At 48.8% G+C, this 13008-nt stretch overlaps 1 long non-coding RNA gene across 1 annotated transcript; it reads left to right on the top strand.

Annotated features, from left to right (window-relative positions):
- Positions 1-7807: 7807 nt before the first annotated feature.
- Positions 7808-12328, top strand: LOC144155063 (uncharacterized). The gene is made up of 3 exons (XR_013319498.1): positions 7808-8130; positions 9004-9132; positions 11739-12328. It is a non-coding gene; the product is annotated as an uncharacterized LOC144155063 (long non-coding RNA).
- Positions 12329-13008: the final 680 nt, after the last annotated feature.

Raw genomic sequence — 13008 nt, 5'->3', positions numbered from 1 at the left:
CAAGCTTAATGTTAATTTTTCCTGGGTTTACATAGTGGGTGCCGTGGATTTAGATAACTTCGAATGAATAACAGCTCTGAAAGCGGTGTCGGCGGTGGCGAGGAGGAGCGCCGGTGCGGCGCCGACTAAAGCGGCTTCATCGGAATAAAAACTGGGGTGTTAGACAAACTGCCAGGGATTTATACACACCCCCCTAACACCCCCCCCCCCCCAGAAGGACTTCGGCACCCCCCCCCCAAAAAAAAAAAAGATTCCACAACCACAAGCACCCTGCCTAGGGATTTATACAACACCCCCCCAAACATCCCACCGACACCCCCCCAAAATCGAAATTCTGCATAAACCCCTGCAAACTGCTTCGCAGTAAAACTCGTGTGGCAGCGACTCATCCAAGTCTGGCGATTCAGACGACATGTCGACTACGCGGGTGAGTGCGGACCATATGTGCAATCGTAACAGACGATGCGGCAAAAGTCGCTGACGGCACGGGTTTTTGATTGACGGTAGCCCCTGTGCTGTGGCCACGTACAGCTTTTGGTTCGATTTTCGTAATTACTGGGCCCGTATACGTATTCTTTACAGCACAAAAACGGAAAGCGATAAATTTAGTATCAGTAATCACAACAAAAAAATTTTCCCGCACCTCCCCGAAGGGAATCGTGCAGAAATGCGAATGCATTGGGTGCACCGATGAGTGTGTTGCGAGTAATGGCGTAATTAATGACGAGAGTGTGAACGTAATCATTTATTCATCAGCACCTGTTTGTGTTATCGTTGTACCTGACGGCCACAATCACTGCCTTGTGATCGCTAAAGTGCACGGTCAAAGGGTCTTTGAGAAGCATACGCGCGTCACAGTTTCGCGTAAAGCCGAATGGGAAGGTGCGCCGGACGAGGAGGGTACCGGTAGCCGAAACTCACGCTCATCGAAGGAACGCGCCCGTTGACCAGAGACTCGCGGCACGAGGCACACACCAGGTACGACCTGAACGGCGCCAGACGAGGGTTGTCGTCACAGACCGCGATGATGGCGTCACCGTTCTCATCACCTCCTCTTCCAAACTCGTTCCAAAGAACCCGAAGCGCGTTCAAACGACTAGACTCCTTCTTGATGTTCCCGAGTGCGTAACGCGTTCGGCATTACGCGCTCTTCGCTTCGCAGACTTGTCTTCTTCTTCTCCAACCGATGATGATGACGTGGAAGCAACTGCAGTGACGTCACCGCCAGGGAGAGGCGTAATGCTCACGTTGCATTGTGTGAACCCCCGACTAAGAAATGCATTCGCATTTACGACGACGACGACGACGAAGGCAGAACTACGAGGCGCGCGCTCACGTGCGCTCGCGCTGGAGGAATGCAGGCGCACGCCGGCCAACGGAGCGAGACAACCCCCGGCTAATAAATGCATTCGCATTTAAAATTTGTTAAAGGAGCCATGAAGAGAAAACACAAGTTTGGTTCATTCAAAAGATTGCCTCGTTAGAATCATACTAACACCACTTTTAACGTAAACTTCGCTCAAATAAGCTACATAATTAGGAAAAAAGGGAATGGCCATGCGACCCACCAGCTCATTTCCCGCAACAGAACCTATGATGTAATTCGAGCCAGCTCTGCGATTGGCGGAGGCCGGCAGAAGCAGACGCAAATTAGGTAGAGCTACAAACTAGCCGAACGAGCGATTTGCGCTCAAATTTAGGGCACATTCTTTACAAAGCAATAAGAATGATGGGACAAACAGTGGAAGTTACGAAAGCACATGTAAACATAGAAGTACTGATGCGTACTGCTGTTCGTACTGCGCACAGCATGCTTGGTTTAGCTGCACAGCGCTACGGGGCTTGGGGTTGTCTCAGACGACACTGGCCGATTGACGCAAGCAACGGTGTCTTACGTGACCCCATTTGTCGAGCGAGCACTGTTTCAGGGAACGAATATTTTCTCCCAGAACAAAAACAAGCCAGGTTTAAATGCGGGCAAAAACAAACCAAACGCTTGCCACGGTATGGTGGCGCCATCTAGGTTACGGAACGTAAAGAAACGCGGGAACAAACCAACACCGCTGTACAGGGTGGAGACAACCTTTGAACGGTCCCGTGCCGCCGCAATTGGGCCAACGGGCTCAACGCGTTGTTTTTTTCGTTTCCCACGAGACCTAGCAACGCGAAACAGACAATATGATTCAAACTTCTTCAGTAAACCACGTTGCGGCGATAATTTTAGCGCGGTTTTGACACAATGACTTGCTTCGGCGGTGAGCGAGCGACCCAAAATGGCGGCGCCAGCGTATACGTACGTGTCTCTACCCTGTACGGCGGATGCGTGACTGAAGGTCTTCTAGGCTGCAGAGCGGTCGGTTCCTGTGATGTCATTGCAGACCCCGAAAACAAACGATTTAGCGGGAAAATCAAAATTTTAACCTAAATTGTTTAATTTCTCAGTGAATAAAGCATCGTTTGTATCCGGACAAGTGCTGTGGGCATTATAAAACACAAAATCTTTCGAATAAAACCAACTTGCATTTTCTCTTCATGGCTCCTTTAAATTCCGTCCTGAAATTGGTTTTAAACGCTAGGTTTTCTCCTGTAAAATGGATTTAACATGCTGCGGCGTGTGACACGAAGACAACTTACGACGAGTCAGTCTCATTTCATGGACCTTTTTTCAGTGGCGATCTGCGCATGCGCGGGCTGCCGGTCCGCCATTCTTGGCAGTAGCCTCGGGTGAAATAAACAAAAGGGCGCCCCCTCAGCTTGCTGCTTGGCCGGGGAGCGGCACGTTCTTATTTCCTTTTTTCGTACAGTTCGCAGTGAGTTCATACGTGCACACAAAAAAAGGCCTTCAGAAAAAAGGGGCAAAAATGTTTGAGGTTGACCACGCAGCGAGCACTTGGCTACCAGTGAGGAAGCAATAGAAATTAAAAAAAAAAAAGTGAAGAAAGAGGGGCCCATGGGTAGAACCCATGGGATTTCATATGCTGGACACGATGTTTGTTATACACGATGGTCGTTATACACGATGTATGTTTGTTAGACACGATGGTCGGCCAAGTGTATACCCTTCCTGTTACCATCTGTACAGCTGCTTCTCTGACCCAATCGGCTGGGTGTCCTGAATTAAGTCCATTTGCATGAGGGGACTCGGCAAAATCTGGCCAACATAGCATATAATGCCGGATATACAGCGGGACGTGAAAGTTATGCCAATGCAGCAGCTATGGCATGAAGCGCCTAGCTAGTGTACCTTTTGAAGGACCCAGGTCCTAATTTGTCGTAGCATCATATATGTGCCAATTTGAGGAGATGAATGCATGACGGAAACTACCCAGCCACAATCTGGGCCATGGGATGCGAGACTGCCACTGTTCTCACTCTTCCACATCCTTTGTATTGCAGACGTATTTTTGCCACATTTTATTGTAGTGAAATGGCTCACCACTACAGCTGCAATAATTTATTCTGAAAAATCTTTTTAAGCGCTGAACATATATGCATTTATGATGCAAGAGGCGCATGCTTACCAGACTTTTCTGCGCACAAAACGTATCCCGGTGAACAATTTTAAGCAACAATTGTCCACTCGAAAATATATACAAAGAGTGCGACAAACTGCCGCTTTTTAAGTCTTCTTTTAATTTTAACGGGGAAACTACTGTGCGGGGCTGTACGCGGTACATGTGTGGGGACACCAAAGATTACCTTTTCTAGCTGTTCGTGTTTTGCACTTGTAATGCGCACATGCGACCACTAAAATATCAGTTGCCGCGTTTAACCTTCGTCCTGAGCACTGTACGTTCCGTCGTTAGTTTGGCGCTGCTAAGATATGTCATCTTGAAAACACACCGCGATTCAGTGGTGAAAACTATTGACAGCAGATGCCGCCGCGCGGACATGCCGCAACATGCTCACATAATCACGCTCGGACGGTGCCTTTTCTTGCGTGGGACGTGGGTTGTTCGAACGGGGCCACTCGGCTGCGCGATATACACCGGTACCATCGGCATACATCAGGCAGTCACAGGTCAGCATTACTCGATAGCGGTTATTTAGCTACCGTGTGGAAAGGCTGGCTTTGTCCCCGCACAAGGCAACGTTCTCACACTTTCTGATAGTGCTTCTAACTGAACTCTGCTTTATCTACGTTGTCGATTCGAGATAATCAGGCATGGAGGAAAGAATACTCAGGAGAGGCCCCTAGCACCCCAATGCATTGCGAAAAGTGTGGAGGAAGTCACGTGAATTTTCTTGAGCCCATAGACAATGTTGCTTACTTGTTTACAACTGCGGCGGCCAAATTTGGGCGAATAGAACGGACAAATTTTTAAGGCGCTTGGTATGTGGCTGCCTCGCTACGCTTGCAAACCAGCGCAGTCGCTACGAGAAACGTTTTTAAATTAGGCCAGTTTGAAAACTCTGCCGTCGGAGGCGTTTGCGTTCGCCATCCCGCCAGCCTGTTGCTATGACGACGACAAACGCTACTTTGCCAGGCTTAAGAGCTGAAAAATCGTCCTTGTATCTCAAAAACGAAGGCCGTTTTTCGATTGAAACTTTGGGTGGGGGTTAGAAGGGGCAAATTGAAGGCGAAATCAACAGCTTAGAAGATGACATCGTACCGAGGAATTAGCGACGAAGCTGTTTTCGCTTCGAAGCGGGAGGGCAGGGCGACGCCATATTAGTCAAATCAAACCGGAGACAGCAAAGGATGATGGGATAGAGTGCTGGGCTCCGTGGGCTCAAGTCATGGCGGGACTCGGCTTCACAAATGTGACGTCAGGGCCTCTCCTAACCTTTTCTTTCCTCCATGTAATCAGGGCTTTCGGATACGCCATGGAGGGATACGCCATACAGCCGGCCATACAGCCGGCGGCTCCCGCAATAACGAACCGAAAATGCTTTATTTAGACAACTTTTAGCTAATGAAAAGCTTTTTAATTTTTCTTAAAACGTAAAAAAACTGCTTTTTGTATTATACTACGTAATATAATAATTGTTGTTAATATGACGTCATTATGACGTCACGCGGGGCAGGAGTCACCGCGAGGGCGCGAGGGGGCTCAATGGCTCATAGCATCCTCGATTAACCGCACCGGTGCACACCGGGGCACACCGGTGCGCCTTTTCATCCTCGATAAACCGCACCGGTGTGCACCGTCCGTCCTCGATAAACCGGGGTGCACCGTCGCGGGGCAATTTTTGGTTGCACCGCCGCGCACCGAGAGAGTCGACGGTGCGCCGGCGTGCAGTCCCGAGATGCATCGCGGACGATGCCGGCGAAGGAGCTTCCTCCGCCGTCTGCTGCAGCGACGGTGCATCGCCGCACTCGTGTCAAGGCGGACTGTGGGCGGAGGGAGTTGTGTATTGTTGCTGACAAGGATGGCGTGCTTGTGAATTCATCGGGCAACGATGCGACAGTCTCCTAACGGGCGGTAACAACGGCCAGTGGTTGTAAATGAGGACGCGAACTTTGTGTACTTCAAAGACGGCTGCATGCATTGCCAGAAAGTTGGGGATTGACATTCGTTTCGTTCGATCGAATTATCATGAACTGTTACCGGAGTGCCTAGACGATGAAGACCTTGTAACGGAAGGGCGGAACAAAACAGGCACTCGCATTATGGCTCAAACGAAGATTAGAAGCAGCTTGTATGTAGCTGTTTAGTGGAAGCGGTGGCGGTACGTTGTTCCGCATGTGTGACGGATTTAAAGGCCAACTGCACTCAAATTTCACCTCGGCCAAATTTGTTTTTAATGCGTAGTAAGTACCCCCAAATAAGCTGAGACACAAGTGGTAGCCCCGTGAAACGCCTCGTTAATCAGTCAGAAGCGTTTAAAAAGGCTCCGCCGCAGACCACTCTGCACCTGCCGGCGGATAGCGTAAACAGCCATGACGCGCCTGTGACGTTCCAGCCGACGGTGGCTTTTTCCTCTGGCCAGCCACGCAGCGGGAGAACCGGTCGAGCTCTGCTGCCCCGTGCGCGCGTAGAGCTTGCGCGCAGAAATTCTCCCGAACTGGTGACCGTCCGGCCGCTCGCTGGACGGCTGCAACGTCACTGCAATGGCCGCGCTCTCCTCGGTTTCGGTTTCAAAATCGCCGATTTTTGCTGGCCGCTTGCGGCGTCCACGTGCGTATTTCAGCTGTTGTATTTTGCATGTTGCTTTCTTTTTAAGCAGACTATACGGAAATAGGGTTTTCAAGAAGTCGAAATTTTGAGTGCAGTTGGCCTTTAAGTTGTGCGTACATATAATCATTGGCCTTCAATAAATACCACTTTCAAATAGCGCTGTGTCTCATTACAGTGCTGTATTGTTACTTGTGAACGTTTTTATGAGTTGATTTCTTAGATTAAGAGATGGCGCCTGGGTAGAACCGCCCCGTTTGTCCTCGATCAACGCTCCGTGCCGGTACGCACCGTCGTGGGGCACTGTGCACCGTGCCGGTTTTGGGGGCAACACCGGTGCGTGTTTATCGAGGACGCTATCAATCATAAGCTCAGTTAGAGTGAACTAGTTCACTCTAGCTCAGTCAATGGCGGAAGAGGACGCGAAAGCTGGCGACTAAATATACCTTGACCGCGGCAAATAAACAAGGGGGGGCAGTTAAAAAAGCAAGTGAAGGAAACAGAGACGCTCATGTGGAAAGAGAGGACGGAAAAGAAGGGATCGCTGCGAATCTACAAAGCAAGCAAAAAAGAGATCCGGAAAGAGAACTTTTATGACAACAATAAAGGTAGTGCGTTGCTCTTTGAGGCGCGGGCTGGCTGCTTGAGAACTCGAACTTACATGAGCAAATATTCGTCCCAGGATGAGACATGTGTTGTATGTGGCAGGGATAAAGAAACAATCGACCACATAGTAATATGATGCCAAAAGATTCAGCCGGATAGAATTGGGGGAAAAGTCCTACTGCCTGAGGCACTGGGCTTAAAGGAGTACTGACACGAAATTTTTATGTTACGTTTTTTTCGCTGCTATGCGTGCCTACCAGCCCACTAATCATAGAATGACAGATTAGGCGGTCGAGCGCAGCGTAAACATTCATTTACGGCGTCGTTTATTCGTGCCAGTTTCGGTTTCGACAAAAAAAACGCCGAGCGGCCGCCATGACAGCATGTATCACATGGCGTCACCATTCTTGCCGTATCGCTGCCTCTCTGGAAGCGCGCGCGAGCGAGCGCACGCGCGCGCCCAGACCGGCCGAGGTCTTCGCCGTCCCCACAGGCCCTGGCAGCATGACGTCAGTCCTAAAACCATGACGTGTACACACGCCCGAGCAGCGCGCGCCAACCACAGCCAGCGCGTCGGCTTCGTCACGGGAGCCCCGACGTCGACAGTTTGGGGCACGTAGCAGATGATGTCACGTCGACCCGCTCTGGCCTTTCTCGTGCGGGCGAAGATTAAAATGGATTTTAAATATGTTTCGCTGAACGGTTGCTGTTGAAACTTGCTGGGAGATATCTCCTGATAAAAAGGAAGCGTTTTACATAGTTATCTCAGCTTTGAAATTTCGTGTCAGTACTCCTTCTGGTCAACAGTAGGTATTACTAAGCAGCGGCTAGAGTATTGGTGGAAAAAAAGCAGGGAAGTCGATAAAATAACAGCCCGGCCAGGGGTAGCGGCAGGGCGGAAGTAAAAAGAAATCCGAGTTGAGGGACTAAATTTAAATTCAAACTACTAAGATAGGCTAGATGGCGCACGCCATCACCCCGATTCCATGATTCAAAGGGGAGGCCTTTAATCATCATCATCATCATGCTCAATCTCGTGCCCCGCGCGGGAAAATCCTCCCTGTTCTGTCGGTTCTGTGGCGCGGGTTGCTAGAAGTTCCCAGACGCTGCCTAAATTAGAAATGCGCGTTGTTGTGCCAGCACCGTCGCATTGTACCGCGTTCTTTTCGCGCCGTTTTTTAGGTGCGTGCTGTGGCCGTGTTTAAATGGTGCGAACGTAACCGCCAAATTGTATCATGCCATCCCGCAAAGGTGCTGGCAAGAGGCCCTCAACAGCCCAAGCGGAAATGCACCCGCTGTCAAAATGGGCCCACCAGCAAACTTCATCGTCCGGATCGTCTGGCGAATCGGCGTTTTGGAGAGACGTTGTACGTGGTGGAAAAACTGAGAAGCCATTGCCGAAAAGGTGAGAACCATGCTCAAACTTTGGCTACAAACGCCAGAGGTATCATGCTTGGGTTTGTAAACGCTGTTCAGTCACATCGATGTGCACTTTTTCGTGCGCGTAACAAACTAAAAGTCGTTTCCGAATGCTTGGCTCTTGAATTTTACAATTCCCGACGAAGCCGCGTCTGCTACCTAACCTAATCAAGCCTAGCCACATGAGGGCCAAATACAACTTTGGTGTTGGGTTAGGTTTGGTAAAAGCAAGATTATTTAGGCGGGCGTAGCCTCATCGGTAGTCGTGCAATGAACCTTTTTACAGTACCGGTCGCGCCTAGCGGCGCCCGTACTAAAAACGGTCCCCGAAGATCTTGCAGTCGAAAAACACGTGCACAAACTTCCTCGTGTTCGCCCATCCACGTGTCACCCTTCCTCACGTGGGGGCCACGGAAGCGGGCGCACATTTCGCGCACGCGCTGGGCGAAGTGCCTTTTCCGTTCCTAGTGTCGGTTATCACGGCAACCGTGAGAATTACCGCCAGAAATTTCTCACGGCAGTCGCCTCATTGGCTGAGAACGCTACCCGGAGATTCTATGGGATATATAATCACTAAAAACCCGTGTTTGCAGCTGCCCCTGTAGTTAAACAAGAAGGCTCAGGTTCGAGTCCGACATTGCGATGTTTTTTTTTTTTTTAGCTTTCGGAATTTCTTGGTCTTCGTGATTTTGTTAATGCTCTTTTTACTCTGGTTTTTACTGTGTGGCGACGCAAAGCGGCACTTCCGTGTGTGGTGCAAAGAGCGCGCATGCACACACAAGAGAAAGTTATCTTCGAGAGGAAGGCTGATAATAAACGGTCAGTTGTTGTTTGGGACACGGGTTGTTCACTTGCGCAGCTCTGCCAAGCAGCGCGTGCCAACATTGGTGACCCGGAATTCAGACACAGCCACCGGAGTGTCGAACCAGCCCCAATATGGCTTCAACGTCCACAAACGATGCCCCTCCGACAGTATCCTCAGTTGACGGTAAGCTGCTCCCCTTTTGGACTGCGGACCCCACACTTTGGTTCATACAAGTGTAAACTCAGTTCGCAGCCAGACGCATCACCGCAGACCTTACGAAATACCACTGCGTAGTCAGCAGTCTGCCGCCCGCCATAGCCAGTGAAGTAAGGGATCTTTTGCTCACACCACCTGTCGAAAATGCATATGCAACGCGAAAAGAAACCCTTGTTTGCCGAGTTACGCCCTCCGAACCACGACGACTGCAGCAATTGCTTCGCGGCACGGAACTCGGTGACCGTACTCCTAGCCAGCTTTTGCGGCACATGCAACAGTTGCTCGGCGAGATATCAGCCACGCTAGACGGAGCATTGCTTCGAGAACTTTTTTTGCAAAAGTTGCCTTCAGGCGTCCGCACGGTCGTCACGGCCTCAGAGCACAAAGATTTAACCGCGACCGCAGAGCTTGCCGAAGAAAGAGGGGATGTGTGATTTTAGCATGAACCACGCCTGTGCAGTTCAGCAGTGTGTCGCCACTGGCCCAACCTCGCTCCTCTGCAGTCGACCTTCGCAAACATGCACCAGCGATCCAAGCTGCTTTGGGCACACGCTGGCACATTTAGCCCTGTGTCAAGCGCTACGAGTACTAGCATGGAACAACCACTTCTGCACCCACACTAAGCTGCACAAGCGTAGGGGGCTTCTGGCCTCTGCAACATTCTAGTGTGAAAGCACTTACGTTGTCTGCTGGTTTTGCAGGAAATTCGTGAAGGATGTTTCATGAAGCTTCAGGAAACAGACTGGCTGTTTCATGAAGCCTATTTTGTGAAGCTTAATTGTGTAGCCTAATTTTTTCACGTATCCTATATTCAGTTTATAACTCCCTGCAAAGGTTGGTGCGAGGAAGGGGGTGGGTGGAGGAATAGGTGGCGTTGTAGGCATGCGATAGTTCGATGTTATAAGCTTGACGTCGCACTGTGACGTCTAACGTCATTCACCTGTACCTGCAGCTTGACGTCCCGTCGTCTCAACTTGAAAGATACCTACCCTTAATGCCTAACAGATGTCCTACTTTAAAGGGACACTGAAGTAAATTTGTCAAGCTCCCGGTTTTGCTTGCACTGCGTAGACTGGCTCAAATTACCACACTTTACATCGTTTATCCGGTTAAGTCAGTAATTATTTTATAAAGTGGGAAAGAAAAAAAACTATCATCAAGGGACCGCGTGAAAGCGTCGTATGACCGGGGTGTCGTATTATCGGGGTACGGGTAAATGCCGGCCTCGTAGATGACCTCACACGACAGGTGGGCTAAGAATTTATTCACACTACTATATTTAGCGTGTTCTCGCATAATTTGCGAACCCCTCACTGAAATGTGAAGTGTCTAAAATGAAAACGCCCATTTTGTACCCTCCTCCCTTCCATGGCATCTGCACTAGCCTGCCAGCCATGCACCGCGCGCTATGCGACCCCCATACTGTCCCGCGCTATTTATAGCTCGCCAGCTCGGTGCCTTGCGAGCGCGAGATAAAGCCGATAGGGTCGAGCAGGTTGAGAAGGAACAGGCGACAGTGTGAAACTCAAGGCCAAGTGAAACGAACGGCAATGGATTTCTGAAATGGGGGCAAAGAAAGGAGCTGAGTTACAATGCGGCTTTGACAGACACTGATAAGCAGAGAGACCACTTGCTGAACAGACGCAAGCAGGCAGGTGTGATTCGACGGCCGCGCGCGGCAGCAGAATGCCAATGCGCCAACCGCCAGAAGTCGAAGTCCAGGTTGCCGGCGGAACGCGAATTTGAAGCTCCTATCAAGCCGACGAACGCGAAAACACATACGACACAATTTTATGGCGACAGCGGAACACCCACATTTTCTCGCCCGCTCGATCCAAGTTTCTTCCTTTCACGATGCTCACTGTTTCCCCGTCTCTCTCCTTCTTTTGAGGTTTTGAAGGAAGGGAGGGGAAAGGGCCCGAAACTGTCAGACAGTTTTGGGCCCTTTCTCTTCCCTTCTTTCAAAACCTCAAAAAAGAAGAGACGGGGAAACAGAGAGCTGACATATATCTGCAGTTTCGGGCCCTTTCCCCTCCCTTCCTTCAAAACCTCAAAAGAAGAGAGACAGGGAATTGGTATTGGTTTTGAAAAGTACTATTCACGCATACACAATCTCAAATTTACTCAGGGCCTTCGAAGTTCTTCTATACTGTGCAATTTGTAAACTTAAAGGCATAATGGAACAGTGTGTGTGAGCTTGTGGGTTTTACAACGAATAAAGACCAGAATTACGATATGGCAGTGAGATTAGGCAATGACATTACCTTATGGGTATTATAAATTATGAAGTAGTGGCAATCAAGGTATGCTTTGGTGGATGTTGGAGAATGGAAGTTTTTACATACATAAACCAGTCCTTGTTTGCCCATTTGAGGTATGTACAGTGTCGACATAAGGTTGTGTTCCCAAAAAGAAAAATGCGTGTTCAGGAGACCAGCTTGAGTCTGAGTCACTTCCAGATCAAAGTATGCACGTATGCTCTATCAAGCGCGGCTGTTGTGTGCCCTGTCAACAACACTGTAATGATTGATTTCTTGATTGCTTTACTGACTGCCTTTATTTATTTCTTGCAGCATCAGTGAAGGCAGCAGAAGTCCCTCATCAGTCACCACCGTGTCCCCCATTCAGCTCTGTTCATTATGCTGGCTGGACTAACAGAACAGCTAAAGCTGATACATCACCTATATTATATTTCATATTATAATATTATATTTCATGAAACATCTTATTTGAAAAATGTTTGCAAGTTTAATTACATATATGAAAAAATACTTAATAGAATCAGTGTTTACAGTTTTGATTTGTGATAAACAATATTTAATAAACATTTTAGATATCTATTTTTGATTTGGCTTCAAACTTGGTGTACTGATTTTATTGAGTAAATACTTGCGATGATTGATTAAAAGCACATAGCTTTCCAAAAATATGCTTGATTATATCAATACATGACCAACTCATGGAAAGAAGTGGACGGAGTGTTCAGATGAATTAACAGGCACTGAGTGGGATTGGATGGTGTCGACCATACTTGTACGCTCTCGTACAACCATGCCTGCAAGTCCGGGATGGGACGGAGATGTGGGGGTCAGCCTGTTTTCTAGCTCATCAAAGGCTTATTTAAGGCACAGTACTTGGGCAATTGTTAATAAAGAGGTGTTGAGTATCACCCACAGAAGTTGGAGTTAGTCTCAAAAACAAAGTGCCGTTATTCTTAACCAGAACCACAATGACGTGCCCGTAAAACTCCTCTACGTCCTCCAAGCCACGGCTGCCCCATGTGGGCTGCTGCTAAATGCTGGACGTGACACTTGCTGTGCAGTCTGACAAGTTGTTTTTTAAAACATTTGCTTTGCCATGAAGCACTACAGCATTCCTTAGCAAGACTCAAAATTTAACAACGGGTTTTATGGGTTACGTTACAACGGCATTTAACCACCATAACGCACCTTGGCTTCTCATATGGGTGCCATGAAGATGACCCCTGGTTCATACATATCCACTTAGAGTGGTGTCATTTGGTAGCTGGTGGCACCAAGGCCAGTCACTTAATCACTTTTCTGGTTATGCACAGAAAAGGTTTCACTGTTTATTCCAGTGCACTTTCATCCATGTCTTTACGCAGGTTTCCTGGCATTTTATTTTTACTCAGGTGCCCCCACTTTGGCAACAACAAGACACCCAACTCGTTTCACCTTATTTTGTCATGCTCAACCTTCTCAGTCGGCTGTGCAGCTACTCGCAAGCACCATGGCTCTGATGTAGACTTACAGCATGTCCAGTGTGTTAAGGACAACCCCCAAATATTGGAAATAATCGCAGACTTTGCTCTAAAAGATGGTC

This window comes from Haemaphysalis longicornis, unplaced genomic scaffold (genome assembly GCF_048455015.1).
Source record: "Haemaphysalis longicornis isolate Haplotype H1 unplaced genomic scaffold, Haemaphysalis longicornis Haplotype H1 scaffold_1, whole genome shotgun sequence".
Taxonomy (NCBI): Eukaryota; Metazoa; Arthropoda; class Arachnida; order Ixodida; family Ixodidae; genus Haemaphysalis; species Haemaphysalis longicornis.
The sequence above is the reverse complement of the archived record's forward strand: the minus strand, read 5'-3'. Positions and strand labels throughout refer to the sequence as shown.